An 18516-nucleotide genomic window follows, 5' to 3' on the forward strand; every position below is an offset into this window, starting at 1 on the left:
AATTTCCTTCTGTTTATTTGTGTCCTTTTCTGTGAAGCAGAACTACTGATGTTATCAGGATAGACTTTAGAACAAAGCTCATTAAACATTGTTGTTAGCCTAGCCCTGCAGGCCCTAAATGACTAAAGTTCCCTTTAAAGTTAGTGTGAGGTTTATCTATGAAAGAACTTATCATTATTACTGCTCTGCACTATTCTTCATTATTCCAGACACCATAGTGCACAAATACAGAGCAAAAAACTGTGGAGTATCAGGAGCAGGTCCCAGAAAGCTACAAAAATACTTAATACTGATGATACTTCACAACACTAAAAATTGTTGTCATGTTATGTACTTGAGAGAGATATTGGCCTACAATTTTTATTGTTAGGTTTAGTGTGCTTCTAATTAAGAGCAATGTTTTCGGTCTTGGGAGAAATGAATGAAAAACAAATGTTAAAAAATACTATCTGCCTCAATCTTTTTGTTTAGCTTAGCTATAGACAGAAATAGTCCTTTGCTTCATCAGCATACGAAAAGCCACATGGAATAGGACAGGACCCAGCACAATGACATTAAAAACAGAAAATGTGCACCTATGAAGGATATATTTATTTTTTAACCAAGAGCACTAATAGCCAGAATCATTCCCGTTTGAATGGAACTGAAACAAAACTTTCAGTAGGTTTCTAATAATAAGTTAAATTTATACAAATAGGCTATACAATTCATTAGCTAGGATGGCATTTAAGAGGTATTAGACCTAATGTTTCAGGGTATAATGCATTCACCATCTGGGCCAGTAACCTATCTTTCCGAAGGCTGCCAGTCACAAGCAATGATGTGTTTTAGGGTGAGAAGCTTTCTGCTATTAGCCCCTTTATGGTGCAAGAGCTGAGCAACACACAGGGTCCTTCAGCTCCCACAAACTCCTGGTGCAGCAGAGACACATTAGACAACAGCCAGACATGCTCTGAGGACCTATCCACAAGACTTGGCATAAAACCCGGGCTGCAGGCATAGAGGTCATGCTGTGGCTGAAGCCCAGAAAAGAAGCTCAGAGAGCAGCCCTTGCAGACCACGGTAGCCCAGTCTGGCTCCCTGGGCCATGTATCCAGCCCATGGGTCGCATCTGCCCTTGCTGCCATCTGGTATCACAGGTGTCTCTGGGGGCCATAAAAACACCACACGTCCCACCTGGCCACAAGTGTTGCCACGCATCCTTAGAGGGAGAGCACCAGATCACCACCTGGGATTTCCATGGTTGTTTTGACTTTCTTTTAACCAAGCTACACAGTCCTTAGACATAGTCTAATATGGAAATGTCAGTACTCCTCTGCTGTCTTTCACCTTCCATTTACAGACTTGGGCAGAAGAGCTCAGATTTCAATGTCATGGTTTCCACAGGAACAGTGGTTTTGGTTTACGTTCTTCTCCCTGAGATTGATATTTAAACTGTTTGAATGATATTTAGACCTAGAGAATCTGGACCACTTTAAAAAGCCATAAGTTAAGGCAGTGCAGGATCAGAAACCAAACCAGAGTCATTTACAAGAAGAACAATTCTATGTCTTTCTTCTTTTTTTAATAAAGAATCTTTCAATTTCAAGAATGTTGCTGTTTAAATCATTTGGAGTCACATGCACCCCAAGCATACATAAAACCACCCAGGGGCTTATGGGTGAAATTGTATTTGGCAACCAATACTGTTTCATCTGTTCTGTCCATGTCTTTTATATTTTACTGATTTAGAACTAGCTATATAATAAAAATAAGGGAATTTTGTTTCTAGAAATTACGTTTGTCACAGACGGTGGCTGATTCAACAGATCTAGTACTCTAGAGGCAAGAACCTCTCAGAAATCTACACTGACTAAATCCTTAAATTAAAGTCAAGGACGGTACAGAAACTTTCTGGTTAGTCATTTGACTTTCCATTTAGGTCAGTACTAGTCTAGATAGTACTCTAGAGTAGAAGCTATGATGGATTTCAGACCCTGTTGAAAAGTAATTAAGGTTTATTCTAAAAATATCTTACTGACAAAAAAGGTCCAAGGTACAAGAGAAGGAATTCAATATTCAGTATTTTTCCAAGTAAAAGCATTAAGGATTTGACCCAGAGTTGGTGAAAGCATTTGATGTCCTTCTACTGACTGTACAAGGCTTTGGATTATCTTTTAAGAGTAGTGTAGGGGTCATCAGAACTAAGATTTCTTTCGACAGAGAAATACCAGACTGCGGGGTTAGAGGCCAAAAGTAAAGTGAATCTGAAGGGTTTTTCTAATTATTTAAATAGCAAAACACTATTAATAAGTGTTTGCTTTTGTATCACATTTTCATAACATATTACTTTCCTACAATTCTTTTCACATGAAAATTTCCAAATGCTTGACAAACATTAATCAAAGTTAATAGAATAAACAATACAGAATCTCATTGTCTGAATCAAAGCCAAATATCTGATTTGAAAATTGATAGCAAAAATGGGGAGAGAGAGTTGTAACTCATTTTCTTCCAAGTTCTTGAACTGATGCCTAACACGTTTTGGACATCAACAATATAGTTTTGAACAGTTTTGGTTTTCTGGTTACGTAAGTATGTCAAAAAAAAGAGGAACATGCACACTCTGCTAAAAAGGCTGTACGTAGACTGAAAAATGGGATCTAAAGTTGCCAAATAATAAAGTCTAGGACCTTTTCTGCTTGGCAAGCTCATACATAGTGCAAATTGATTTTTATCTGTTTGGAACAATTTTTAGTTATCATCACTTTTAACAGTCCCTTCACTATAAGAATCAATTTACCAATACCAAAAGCCACTTGTGTATTGCTTGTGCACAGAACATGTATTTGGCCTCACTTTTAAAGATCTCCTTCTAATAAGACACTAATAAAAGCCATCTGTATCACGCAGGTGCTCTATAACTGGACCTGATTGGAACAAAACTGAATTTCTATGGTCTCTGGCTCCAGGATGACCAGCTATGACAGGGTGCCCAGGTCCTCTGCCATGGGCATGGGTGCCTGAAGTGCCTGGGAGCCCACAGACTTTCCTGCTTGCTGGAAAATCCACATTTTGGAAAACACAACCTTATCTTTTTGGCCAGCTATTTAGAAAAATGGTTAGCCATGAGTGTAAGCTCTGTCTTCTGCTTCTTTAAATCTAAATTAAGATTTATCAGTCACAGTGAAAAAGACCATATCTAAAGACCCAGAAAAAAACACTTGGTGAATCCCTTCAAATTTACCTGCAAAATACAACAATAGATCTTTACCTCTCCACACACTTGGTCTGGTATAGCCCAATCTGGAATGTGATTTCTGATGTTTGGTTTGAGGAATACAGTTTTGGTAATTAATGCCATGTGATTCAGTTGCTTTTTACAATGATTGCCATTGAAAAGGTATCAATGCCAATTAGGTATTCATCTTATTGGAGGAATTGATTAGGGAGGAAAATTCTAAAACTTCCAAGATCCCTATCTCTTTCTTTTTTTCTTTTCTTCACAGAAATTCAGATTCTGGTATGGGGTGCTACCAAAGCTATTGGTCAGCCAGGAATAGCAGAACCAAATGATCTAAGTTGCAGAAGCCATATGGGACATGTAAGTGTGAGGTAAGCATATTTAACAACCAGGTGCCATTGCCATTTCACTCCAAACAACTTCCTGATTGAGCTGGCTCACTGGAAGAGAATGCAGAAAGAAAAAGGGCATATGTTTTCCAAAAAAGTGCCCCTGTCAATTGAAACTTGGCTGCAGTGAGCTCCTCTCCTTGCTGAACTTCTTTGGAAGTACTCGTACCAAACAGTATGTCTGGTTATCAAAATGCACTGTGTAAATTTAGAATGTAAATTCCCAGCTAAGTCTTTCTCAGGAAAGGCCTGCTAACAGTGAGCCCTCTGAGGGAGAGTAGAGGGGCTTCCTCAGTGGTTAACGCAAAGCATATATTTCTGCGAAGGCTCTTCTCGCTGAAGAACAGCCTCCAAACCCTTCCCCCATTAGCAGTAGATTTGCAAATGACCTTGCTGCAAAAAAAAAAAAAAAGAAAAAAAAAAAAAGAAGAGAGAACAAATAAGATTGTGTCTTATGCTTGGATTGTTATGACAGTCCAAATCCTCAGTGTCTTAAGCTCACATTCATTGGACCTGATTCTTTCCACACTCACTCCAACATAACTGCTCTGAATTTGCTGGAGTTACTGTAGACTTTTAAAAATATAAATGTGAGGAAAAGCCATTTCAGTCCACTGGCACTGTGCTTCAGAAAGATAATTTTGCATTTTCAAGATCTTTATTCCAGGAGGGGAATGTGCATGAAAAGTTGTTTAACAATCTAATCTCCTGAGCCATTTCCATAAGAATTGGATGGCAGTGACTGAGACATTTCTCACTGAACAAAGAGACATTCATATTCTGTAAAAAACAAAAGGGAGTGGAAGTTGCCCTGAGAAAACCTAATGTAGACCTTCAGATGCTGCAAATATGTCTGGGTCATATGTCTGTCGAAAGCAAGTGAAATGTAAGTAACAGGTGATGCTTCAGTCTTGCTGTAGATGGGATTGTGCAGCTCTGATCATTGAATCAGAGCAAGGAAAATAGATATGTATTTTCTACTGCCTCATCTGTAATAAGTTAGACTGGTAGCCAGGATAGTCACATATCTCAACATGACCAGAATTTATGCAGTGGGCAGTTAAAGTGGATCTTGAACAGTAACTGCTGTGAGTAATGAGCTTTGAGCTGGAACAAAACAAACTGTTCTCAGGCAATTTCTCTTGTTCACCTGCCACAGTTTCCCATTTTATTTCCCCTACTCCAGGCAACTCCAAGGAAACTTTTCACTGGATTTCTTGTTGTATAAATGTAGAAACTAGTGGTAGAATCCTGGCTATTAAATGCAATTGAAGTTATGCCTTCGGCTTCAAAGTAACCAGAATTTTATCCTGAAACTGATGTTTGGGTTACTGCTGATGTTTGCTGTCCTGGTTGATCTGCTGGGGGTTTTACCTCTTTTTGATATCAAGGGAAAAAATATATCTAACAAAATTATTTCACTTTTACTGGGAGTGCTTCCTGCATTATCGCTTGCTAAAGTAGTTTTGAAACGCTTTGCATATCCAGTTGATGAAGTTAAAGTGCACTGGTAAGCAGAGCTGCACAGAACTAAAAATAATGGCAATGTAGCCATTATGCGCACAGTAAGCATGGCATATCACTGTGCAGAGGCTCTGAGCTACAGCACTGAGCTGAATGGGGTAAGAAATTGCCATGTGCTTACATGGCAATTACTGGTGCCTGGCAGACTCCAACTGACTGCAAAGTGCCTCACTCAAGCTCTTCATCAAAGCTGAGTACAAGTGCTGAAAAATTCTAGGCAGTATGCTGATATTGAAGAGCAGCATGGTTAAGAAGAAGAAAGCACAGAGATGGGAGATGAAAACTGCTAGTTCCTGTTGGCCTTGGATCATCGGGTAGCTTTTGGCAGATTACTTCAGTTCAGGCTTTGATTTGTCTATTTGTAATGCAGAGGTAACAGTGTCCATCTATTCCATTCCCTCAGTTGTCACAAGGAACACTTAATGCTTGTATAACACTGCAGATGCATACTCATTTGTTTTATTTATGGGGGTTTTTTTCTAATAAAGCTGACACTCAGCCACACTGTGTAGTCTAGAAGCATTGAGCATCTTCTTGATGTAACACCAAAAATTTTTTTTCCAAAGCCTGACTGATTTAGTCTCAATTTCTGCAACAGTCTCATGTTATGGTAAAAAAGCATTGCTTGACTATCACATGGACCATCACAGATGCTGACCAGAACTTTCCGGTCTCAGACTTTACACTTAGCTTTATACTTAGCTTCATACTTAGACATTTTGAGCTTTAGTGTTACTTATAACCATTACTGGATTTTATACATTTGGATTGAAATTCTTTGTGCGAGGTATATTTTGGGCTATTTTTCATGCTTAAAAAGTAAAATAATAATCTTTCTGTCATGTCTCAGACTTCCGTACTTTGGAGAGGGATTTTAAAAATGAAAGTTGCACAATCTAGATGTAAAGAGGACTTCTGGTGGCCCCCAGGAAACCTGTCCAAATGTGGTCATACTATCAGTTCTCATGACTGACCACACTGCGTGGGAGGCAGCTTTGAGGATGACCAAGCACGCTTCACTCAAGCTGCATGGACTGAACAGGACCCTTCTGCCAGGTGGACCTCCCAGCATCTGTGGCTATCAGAGTGGCACAGAAGCTGCACAAGCAGATTGTTGTCTCCATCTTGCATAGGCCTTTTGAAAGTGTGATAATAACAACTCACTTTACAGGAGTGCCTTAAATGTACTTCTGTGTGTGCATGAGTGAGTATGTGTATATATGAAGACAAGATAGATCAGTCTTTCTGAAGTGCTCATTCTCTCAAGCAAGCTTAGCAAAAACGACAGAACAAACAATCAAATAGCAACTCATTAAGTCATCGTGGCTGAACACATCCATGGAAAAATAATATTTGAGCACATAATTAAATTATAGCATAATACCCAAATATAAGGGGAGTTGAACTAAAGCTGAATGGTCCATCTCGTTTCTACCATTTCCTAACTTTTGAGTGCTTGAATTCTCAGTCTTAGCATTTCTTTAATGTAGTTTTCTCATTTGAAATAAATTATTTGCTTAGATAACATTACATAGATGATTCATGGCAACAGACCCATCGTCTGTATTTGTACTCAATATGTTGCCACAAGTGCTAGTTACAGGCAGCACTCATCATCTTGCATGTTACACATTTACTTAAAGGTCAAAACAGAAGGAAGAGCATTGTAATGCTGTGGCTGGCTGAAGTCAGATTTTATACTTTGCAGCTTCATTAGATGGCATTACATCACAGGATACAGACAAGCAAAGTCTGAATTGATCCTACTTGACTGAATTCTAAATGAATGGAAAATGACTACATGGTTTGCCAAGGAGCAGCAATAATGGCATGACAAATCTGTGATTTCGATGACGATTTATTTCTTTATAGCACTTCTTTCCATTTTATGTGTTTCAGCTGTGGTCATGGAATTTAAAAAATGAAGCTCCTTTTGCAAGATGATTTTTCAAGCAAATTGAAAAAATATATTGATTTCTTCATGTGTAATTTTAGGGTTTTTTCATTTCATTTAAAGAATTATGCCCTATTCCAAGCACAGGAACCTCATGGTATTTTGGAAGCTTATTTTATTGCATTGATAATTGCCAGTTATCAAAATCCCCCTTCCATCCTTCTCCTGAAAGAGATGGAACCAAAAAAAATTCGGTATTTATGTTGTAGGAATGTATCTGGAGAGGATGAATCCTGTAATGAGTTGGTATTCAGGACACAACATTAGGAACCTGGTCTCCGTATTTTCCTTCCTACTTTTGAGTACTCCTTCTGAACTTTAGTTCTGATTTTACCCTTTCCCAGAAAAAGTCATAAGAAGGCTACTGTAGTAAAAAATATCTCCAGAAAACTTCAGGAACAAGCTTAATCACTGGATGCAGACCAGATAAGATATCTCAGTTTACTACTGTGATCACCATAACCCTTTGGATTTCTGAAGAAGTTCTATGTAATAAGGAATACATTATATTTTCTTTCACACAAGTTCTTCAGTGTATGATGAGGAGTCAATTTTCTTCTTTTCCACTTTCTGCCATATTCTTTCAGGCAGACCTTGACAAAGTAAAAGCACAGGGTCCTGAAAACAGCTGTGTTCAGTACATAAACTGGGATGTCCATTTGTTGAGAGTGCCATAAATACACAGATCTGGCTAGGAAAGGGCAAAATAACCCATCTCTTTTGACAAAATTTGTTCTTATGTAAAATCTCACAAGGAATTTTTTCTCTTAATGTGAGAAGTAGCTTATTTTGGAATTGAGGAAGCAACACTTCTCAAAGCTCTTGGCATGGAAGAGGCTCTTTTGCGAAGAACCTCTGCTATGTTTAATGGACTCCATCCATTAGGCAACCATTCCATTGCCAAAATCAATGTGTTTGCACATGCACATCCTGAAGCTCTACATTTTCTTTGCTGGTCTTTCTTAAAATATGTTTTGACTGGAGTGGATGAAAAGAAGGAATAAGATGTCCTCCTGTCATATCCTGAGGGTGTGCTCTGAGTGGCTTGGGATTTATTAACATGAGGTTAATGCTATCTCTTATGTTATATTTTCCTCCTTTTTCCATTTCAGATTACTCCATCTCCAAAACAGATTACTCAACTAGCCAGACAAGTCTAACCTTGTGACATTATTGTACGATTAAAGCAGAGTCTGAGTCCACAAACCTGGCTACAGACTTGCAAAGTTTGGATGCAAGAATAAATGAAGGGGTACCATGAGAGACGGAGCAATGCCTGCTCTGGAGCCAGGGAACAGGATAACATGCCAGAAGGACAGCACCAAGAATCTCACTTCTCAGCCCTGAGAGTCTGGGCTCTTTCAGGAGAGAGCCCAGACTCTCTGCTGAAAAGTGGAGAAAGGAATACAAATAGATCAGTGGACAAGAAATGATAGTCCTATAGAGTAATTCAGTTAATCAATAAGAAAGGCTTTGAAGTTATTAATAAACAGAAGAGGAAAAAGATCACTAAAGTCTTCAACAGCCATAGAAAGGGTGGTTTATCTTAAGTGTGAAACAGTAGAAGTTTTAAATTAGTAGGGGCTAGGACCAGAATGGAGAAGTAGGCTTTGCTTGTAACATTAAGTTTTTTTTTTTTTGATTATAGAACAGATTACAAATTTCAGTCTGAATAAAACCAGTGTTTTGGCCCTCCTTTTCAGCATTCTTCTTCTTGCATCATTCAATAACATCAGTTACAAGAGCCTATGTTTGCTGTATTTGGCTGTCTGTCTGTCAATATGTATTTGCAATAAAGATGCCTTGAAAGGTTTCAGGGTTGGATTTGGTTCAAGTAACCATCCAAAAGTCTGAAAGCTTATCCTTCTTTCTGCATCTCTCATTTCTTGAAAAAGAGAAAAAGCCCTTGGAAATTTCACAAAGATAGCTCATCTCTGAGATGTCTACCAATTCTGATTCTGCCCTCAAGAGAAAACAGGAGGAAAAAAATCCATGTCAAATATTTTAGAAATATATTATAGTTTGTTTCTTTTCAGACATGAAAGTTCTTTATATTAGCTAATTCAAGTGAATGAACTTATCTTTAGTGTTGAGGGCACAAGCAGTTGAATCCTCTGGAAAATCTGGACCTTGGATATCTGAAAAACTGAAGAAAGAAAATGAGATAAAGGGAATTTAGAAAGCAGAAATAGGGAAGACCATTTAGTAGCTGCTATTTGTTCATAAAACAAATCCCTGTTCAGGGCTCTAATACCAAGTCAAAGAACCATGGTCATGCAGTGTGAAGTAAGGGTCTGCTGTAAACTCACTCATCAAAACAGTGTGATTATTCAGCTTTGTACCAAAGCCTTCATGTCAGACCGAATATCATCTGTCCTCCTGAAAATGGCCTGAAGCTGGTGAAAAAGTCCTCAAGACTTTTTCCACAAGATACAGTCTGTATTATGTCCTCTATTTTATGCACCAGAAATACAGCTCTGTGGCAATGCCTGACCTGGTTCAAAAATATGCACTATGGCAATGCACAAAATGGGTCAGAAAGTGGGGAAATGGTCAAAGTAAGGAAAAGAATTATTCAGGTTGAAGATAGAGAGGAGATTGCCAATGTGAAAAACAAAGAAAATTTTATGGTTTTGAACTCACGAATTAATTCCTTCAACAATTTGGTTTTCCTCCTGTTCTTCCATCAAACAACACACTCTCTTGTTAGGTGTTATCCACAAGTCTGGGAAACAAGACGTACAAAGCTGTGGCATTGCACAATAACATACTCTACTTTTCAAGGTCATATAAATTGAAATCAAGAAGAGACTTTTGGATAGCGGAAAGGCTTTAAAAAAGAAATGAAGGAGATCTGATTTTGAACAACCTTTTAACTCTTAAATGCTGCTGCCCTTCCTGTGCAACAGGAGCATAGGTTTATGGGCTCCTGTATTGTGACTTTGCTTGGGCACTAGTATGCCACAAACTAGTGTGTACTATGTGTACATACACACATCTTAGTGCGACCCAAGGAGGAATTAAACAGACTAAAAAAGAGGGAAGGGAGGAGGAGAGAGTCCCAAGACCTAGCAGCTGTGGGATTCCATTTTTCCCACAGAGAATATTTTTGACCTTTCTTCATATAGAGAAGATAAAATATATAGGAAAAAAGTTTGATCTCTTATTATATTGTCATGAATACAGTATTTTTCCACTTAGCTTTCCAAATAGAGCTACATCAAGCCTTAAAAAATTATTTGAATGATAAGGTAACAATGCATGCCACCAGCAAATTAGATTTATCACAGATTAATTCTAAGTCATGAAAACCATTTTTACTTGGCTTAAAGTTTAGTGGCTAACCTATTGCAGCTAAGCTTCATAACAGGTTGTTCATGTTTCTTGAGAAATTCTTAGAATATTGCTTTCCTACGTTATTTCAGAGATGTGTACTTCTTTAGTATTAACATGAGGTCCAAAAGGAGAGATGGGATGATGAATTAGGGAAGCTAATACAAAAATACACCTTTAAAAGTTCTGGAGATAAGTCCTGCTATATTTGGCTACAGGAGTCTGTCAGAAGTAATGGTACAATGTACTGATTCACAGGGCAAACATCTGTGCTGATTTTTTTATGCCCTGCTGATGAGAAGATGCCTCCGATGAAGTGGGATGCAATTCAGCATGAATAAGGATTACAGGATCAACCCCATATTTATAAGGGCAGAGGGTCCTCAGTCTTGCTTCATTATTCAGGATATACAATACAAGGACCATCAGTATAATCTTTCTGCTCGGACACCTCAAAACCTGTAGGTTCCTCTACAAGTCGGAGATCTTCCCCCGTGTCTTTCAGATGCCAAAGCTTTTTTTGCCATCAAATAAAAGTCTTTGTAGATGTAGTTGTAGCTTATCTCTACCCCAACTTTGCATTCACAAGCAGGACGAGGATCAGATTAGATAAACCTAGCTAAGGTTTCACTGGGAAGAGCTGGCAAAGCTCTGGAGTGGTCTGAGCAAGGGATGCTCTCTTTTGTAAACCTGAGTGACTTGGCCCGTGGTGATGAGAGACAAGGAGTGCAGGCAACCTCTTCGTCTCTCACCCAGCAGCTGTAACTGGGGAAGATGTGCTTGGAAAAAGCAGCTACAGAAATGGAATATTTCCTGTATTTAAGGGTCGCAGTATTGTTATGAGTACATGGTCATGGCCTCTCGTGATTTCTATATTCCAAATCAAAAGAAAACTAAAAAACAACAACAAAAAAGAAAAGGCAGGAACAAGACTGCAGCTTTTGCTATTTTCTTTCTCCACTCCTCTGCCCTCACAACGAAGTGATTCTGTCCCATGTAGATAGGTCTCTTAAACCTCTTCTGAAAGACAAATCTCTAGCCATTGGTTTTTTTCCCCCTGTAAATGATTCTTTTGTGTTCTCTACCCCTGTTCTGAACCTCCTTCATACTCTCCGAGTATACCTCAATACCCTGACACCTGACCTGGGGTCCCCTTTCTCTGCTATATCTAGGCACCAGAGTAGCCTTTGAACGTCACCATGCCCACACCCAGGTACCCACTCATCTCCCTCCTCCTGTCCAGCCCCTCTGTCACCTATCTCCACCCTCATCTTTTGCTATTCTTTGCATAATACCCATTTTAAATGTCTGGGACTCGGAGGAAAAAAAACCCTCAGCTACCTATATATAAGGAATATTTCTTCTGAGCTTCCCTGGAACACCCCGTAGGGCATTAGTCACATAGACTCCCAAGCAGCTCCTGCAAAGTCATGGAGAACAAGGGAAATGGTGAAAAAAAGCCTGAGCCTCATCTGCTGTTGCTCTGTGCTCTGCGTCTTCTCACAAGAACGTTTGTGCTCTCCCTGTGCAGCGTACGCTGCTCTTGTCAGTGAGCAGAAAGCTGAAGCACAACTGAGCAGCAGGTTTGTGGATTACTAAAATATCTGGCATTTATTGTATAACTCTTTGTGATACCTGTTAGTACTTTAATGACTTCATTTCTGAATCTATAGCGGTCAGAAATGAGAGGCAGTCTTTCGGGAATTTTCATCTAAAACATCACATTTTTTAAAGACAAAGTTTCCCTTGACAGTGACCAGGATTCCTGCCAGCATAAATGCAGGCTTTTTCTTTCATTGGAACGTCTGTCTGCGATTCAGTGAAATGGACGCGCTAATCTAGAGAGAGATTTTAAAACATCAGTTATTGTGCTTCTGGCATTTTCCCCATCTTTGAAAAGGACCGATCTTTGACTTAGAATTTTTTTTTTACTTTTTTTATGAGTAGTTTCTAGGCAATGGTCTGACTGCTAGTTCTGGGCAAAGAATAGTACAAAAAAGTCTTGCTGATTTTTGAAAGAATTTCTAAAGTTATGATTCCTTCAGTTCTACAGGATATAAGAATATTAACATCAAACAAATATCAGCTTCATAAGAGCAAAAGTGTAGAGCTTAAGGCACATACTGTTCTGTGTTCCAAACTTTTCTAGTGATTCTATCACAGCAACAATAGGATTCACAAAAGTGGATTCGGTAAGAGGCTGTTCACATACCCATAAGGGCAGCAAAATCCATATTGCAGTGTTCAGTATTTATTGATTCAGTGTCTATTGGATCTTTCCTATTGAAGAAGAGAAAAAAAAATACACTGGAAATTCAAAAACTCTTGTGATGTAACAGAACTAACTATATCATCTGGTATGAACATGGTCAGGACTTTGTTACTGACCAAACTGCAGTAAATACAGACCAAAAAGAATTACTAAGGGAATCAAGCAGGAACAGAAAACCAACAACAGGAGAGCTGGAGGCATCTCTATGGCACTAAGGAAGCTGTTTATTGGACCTGATCCACGTAGGGTGGAATTGGTTTAGTATTCCCAAGGCTTATAGAATATATTGATTCACAAATTTAGGTCAGAAAAGACAAAGTTAGCTAAGATATTTCTACTTTAATTTGTATTGCATTAAAGAATAATATCTACGTGTTTATTTTGACTTACATGTTTATTTGGTCAAAAGCTTTTTCTGGGTCGCATTAAGTTATGAACCACACTCCGACGATGCTTGAACACTTATGTTAACTGGCTTAACTTAATCTTTGCATGACCTGTGAGCTTGTAAAGTATTTTAAAAATTTTTTAGTAAAAAGTCTTTCTTTGGACTTGTCAGAGACGATTTATGTATTTTGCTCTTTTACATGTCTTCTTTTAAAATGTGCCAGACAAGTACCAGTTATGAAAATTTGTGTGTCTGGTACTTCAGTATTTTTTTGTATAGGATAAGCACATAAGATTAGTCCCTTTTTATAATATGTTATAAACAAGCATGGATATAAGCATATATACATGCGTATATGCTGAGCTTACATAGTTTCAGTTACTGAAAATCCATAACCCCAGGGCAAGAGTTGCCAATGTGTACTCTGTGACTTATGTACTTAATGTGTTATGGACTTCAGAGGTAATCAGTAAACTAATTGAAGTACACCAGATTAATTTTCAGGGGTTTTCATCATACTGGAAGACCAAACTACTGTGATCATCTGACCCCCCACATATCCAGGTTGTAAAATGTTTTCCCATAGCTGGACTGAATTATCTTTTTAAAAAGTAAATTAATTTTATTTTAAAGAGTAATATAACAGATGGTGAGTTTATCACCTCCCTTGCTAAACCATCCAAAAGTCTAATCATCTCTGCTGATGGGCCCTGTGTCTTATTTCAAGACTAAATGTGTCTGTCTTCAGATCCCTGTCTTGGATCTAAGCTGCATTTATGCAATCCATTATCATACTGCTATGCATTTAACAGAACAGTGAAAGCATCCAGCCTTTGACATCTATAGTCTTCCTGTAAGTAACTATAATATAGTATTAAGGTCATCTCTCTCCAATGCATTGATGAGTCCAAAAAAATGTTTACACCACGCAATGGGACACAGTGCTGAGGCTCCCAAACCACTGCCCATTATGGGCATGTGCATGGCACAGGTACTGGGTGGATATAACAGCTCAAGCCTGCAGAAGTCTAGCCACATCTCTGCACGCCATCTCCTTAGTCCAGATGAAACACCCGCTACTTTGTCTTGATGGGACGCAGTACTCAGAGATGGAGATGCATCAGGTAGGCCAACAGCACCTCTGGGCTAGTTCCTTTAATACTGGAAGGCTTAGTCTTTCAGTTCTATATCATTTTTTAGCTCTGTACAATACCTCTACATGGTTTCTGAAGTGTGAACATCTTGAACAGAATGCAATAATCCTTTAACAGCATTACCAACGGTGTACCTTTGCTCTCAGGTATACTATCAATGAGGTATTTAGCTATGTTGAAACACATTTAATTGTACTATGAGCTTTTAGCAACTCAGTGCAAATCAGTCTGCACAAAGATCTATTTTCTTTCTTGCTACTAATCTGCTGATTTTTGTGCCCTCTACAAGCTAAGTGAGAAAGCATTTCACATAGTCATCAGGACAACATCAAGTGCTATTTGACCAGAAACTGATTCTGGGAGAGAGGTCCACAAACTGATGCTCTCTCAGGCTATTCCTACAGCTAAAGGAGCTGGCTAAACCATGGCAGGGCCCTGCACCTGGCTGCTACCCATGCATGTCAGCAAGAGCTGATAGGGATGCAAGGTAACCAAGCACCAACTGGGAGCAGACAAGTCTGCTCCTGCCAGACAAAAAAGATCAAGGAGCATGTATACATGTTTACAAGAAAAGGCTGAGGTTAAGTAAGGAGAAAATATAGAGTTGTACATGTTATTACAACTTTTGGCTCTACATGCTTTTACCCTTTAATTGAAAAAAAATCAACAATGTTTTGTTTGGAAGATGTTGTTTGTGCGTTGCTGACCATTAATAGTGACACTGATTCCCAAAGGAAAATTCCATGTCCCCGAATCAAATGAACTTTTCATGTCAATAGGGTTCCAAAACTGCTCAGCACTTTATTGTAATACTACTTCTTTTCCAGTTGCAAACAGATATGTTATTATCTATGGCTTCGTTTCTGTAATGTAATTAACTGAAGAACAGGATGGAGAAGTATAAATGCAGATCCAGAGTCTGGATCTCAGACAGGCTCTTCTGAGCTTCAGTTTAAATAAAAACAGTCATTTAAATTAATGGAAAAGAGTGGAAAAGACAGTAGAACAATCACATTTACTATTGAGGGCACACCTCTATGGCACAATCTTTTTTATGATAACGTAGCCAGCTGAAATACTAGACACAGAACAAACTCATTAGGGAGAAGCCCATTAGGACTAATTTACCCTACAATAGGGTAAACCTATATCATTCTGTAGCCAATGTAGCTATATCAACTTTGGCACCTGCATGCACAGTGCTAGATGCTGCCAGGTAGATATAGCTCAGGTCTCATTTGAATAGCCATAATTTAATCGAGACTTAATAAATTTACAGGAAAGAATAACTTTTTCATTTATTTGAGAAGCTTTTTTTAAATGAAATAAATCACTTCACCCTTTTAAACTACTTCACAGAGAATATGCGCAAAGGGGAGTAGAGCCTATTTCAGAGCACTCAGTAGTCAGTCAAACTGACATCCCTCTGACAGGTGACACATTCTTCATTGTGAGTTTCAGAAATTTAACATAGTGCGTAGATATTTGTTCGTTAGTTATATAATGTTCACAGCTCTGGAGAGAAAGACTAGCATATCACACAGAAGGAGAAATTCTTGTACACGTAAAATAAACCAATATTCACATTCTGTCAATATAAATGAGCTGGTGTCTGTTTCCCAGTCTATTCTAGGAAAGAAAAATTATGTGCACAGCTTCTTCTCTATCATTTCTAGCCTCTTCTTTTCAGACAATCAGCAAAAGAAAAGGCAGTACCATACACAGTGACCTGAACTGATTATTTATTTATGGCAATTGTTCATGTATTAAGCAGTCAGAATTCTTAAGTAGTAAAGGTTGCTTCCTTCCACAAAATATTTACAGTCTGAATTAAATGGATCATAAGAGGAAAGGAGAAGAAAAGTAGTAAGCTTACATAATTTCCCAATAAAGCTCTGATTCTCAAAGGCATTTAAGCATCTAACTCCCAGTGAAATAAGTGCCTTCCACCATTTACAGATACAGGCCAAAGCTTTGGCTCAGGTACCAGAATCCACACATACCTTTTTGGTCCATCAAAAGTAGCTGCTCCTTTTTAATATTTTAGCCGATAGCAATAGAGTGCAAGAATTCTGAAGAACAGTTTGCATGAATCAAAAAAGAACGGTTGGTATAATTTCAGCAATTCCTGCTGGAGAAATGCAGGTAAGAATAAATAGATAGAAACACTGTACCTGAGAAACTTCTTTCTCTAGATGATAAAACATTGGCCTTCAGCTCTGATTTGTTTTCTATTTCTGACTCCAGTATGGACCCTGAGTGAGTCACTTCAGTACTGCACTCATTTCCTCTTCCGCTTTTCTATTTACTTAGAAAGTGTGAATTTCATCTCCTTCCTAGGGTTCATTTCTTGGCTGGAGTATCAAGCTGCTAAATAAATGTGAAGAGAGATAGTGTGAAGTACCTAATAAAAACATTCTGGAGGTGAAGACAGGAAACACTCTGAAATCTGCAACATAACAATGGTTCCTGGAAACCTTTTTTTTCTTCTCCAGCCAAACAGAAGAAACTCGGCCTGGTGTTTGGACAACTGAAGTCACATTTGGAATACAGTGTAAAAAACTGATCATTGAAACATAGAACTTGAAGAGGAAGGAGAGCTGGACTAGGTAATCAAAAGTACTTTAACATCTTAGGTGCAAAATTAGAAGCTCTTTGATATGATCTCATAGACTTTGTTCAGGCAAGCCACCAATTTAAGCTAAATTTGCCTGCTTGGTATTACCTTTCATTTCACAGAGGTAAAACACTCACAAGACATACAGGTAGGTATATGGAATCTAGATGATTGCAGCTGATGACTTCAGGGTCATTATTTTTAAACTTTTGGACAATTACTGATTAGATCAGGCAGAGACCTGGTGTTCCAGAGAAAATACTGGCACTCCAAACACAATGGCACTGGCTTAGGGCTGGGACTTCAATACGGCTGGAAAGCCTTTGTGCCCTTCTTTGCTCAATGAACTAGTATACGTTATTTTATTTCCATAAATAATATACATTTCCCAATACTTGATGAATATTCTGAAGTGAAAAGAGGCCGCAGCATGGAAAGAACTTTAAGAAGCATAGGAAATTCCACTGCTTCCCATGAGGCTGACAGCCTGGACTCCCCTGAGATAGGTCTCTGGGGTTGAGATGCGGCTGTCTGGTCACTATTTGACCAAGGAAGGGTGTGCTGGCTTCTGGTTCCATCAATTGTTCATGTTTTTACAGGAATTGCCATTTCTCTGCTGTTTTTTGGCTCCGAGTGCTGCATGTTGCATGGGCAGACACATCAGGGTGGACAGTTGCTTCTTGTTGACAGTGCCTTGCCTGGTGCTGTCAAGGAGGGAGAGGCTCAGGCCTAATCTGAGGCTACTGCAGCTACTGTTCCAAACCTATAATCAACAGAAAATGGGGAACAAGTGCCCAGAACTTGTCCCTCTCCCACAGTTTTCTGGAATAAGTCACCCAGCACCAGCTGGCAGGTCAGAGGTGCTGTCCTGGAAAGGACAGCAACCTAACCTGTGCCAGCTGCATTCCTGGGGCCCTTATGCCTTTTCCCAATCACAGTAAATGTTCTCCATATGTTCAGGCACCAGTGCTCTCCTTTCACTAAATGAAGGTCCATGAACAGCCCATTCTAGCCTGAGCAATACTGATCAGGACAATAGTGTCCTGTCTGTGTGGCTGGCATCTTCCAGGACTCTAACCATACCAGCTGTAATGGCCCTACGAAAAATAAATATATTAAATTCTCAAAATTCCAGATAAGGATTTCCTAGCAGCCTAGCAAGCTGCTGAAGATTTCCAAAGATCAAATCAGGTGAATAAAAAAGAGAATCAGAAAACACAGCCAGCTGGGAACTTGAGGGGTCATCTAGCTCATCCAGCTGGACATCCCGTTCATTCAGAGCAGAACTACTGATTCCAATCTCATAATGAGTTGCAATTAAGTTGATGGAAGGGAGACAGATGAGCAGAGCTGGCCTTGGAAGAGTTAAACCTCAGGAACAACCAGGCACTTAGAAAATTTACTGTAGGTGGAATTTCATTACACAGAGAGAAACTCATGGCTAGAATAAGCTGCCAAAGGAAACAATAGAAGCCACTACCCTGCTTTAAAGACTTAAGAAAATATTTAAAAGAAATAAATATTTGGTACTACATCTGCTATCTCAAAGAATACCTGGCTTTCTTTCATCCCTATGATGTTTTGTATTCCAGCTGCAGGATATTCTCCATTGCACTGTTAATTCATTTTAAAAAAAGCCTTTTATAGATTAGATTTAAGAGC

The sequence above is a fragment of the Dromaius novaehollandiae genome, chromosome 3 (genome assembly GCF_036370855.1).
Source record: "Dromaius novaehollandiae isolate bDroNov1 chromosome 3, bDroNov1.hap1, whole genome shotgun sequence".
NCBI classification, from domain to species: Eukaryota; Metazoa; Chordata; class Aves; order Casuariiformes; family Dromaiidae; genus Dromaius; species Dromaius novaehollandiae.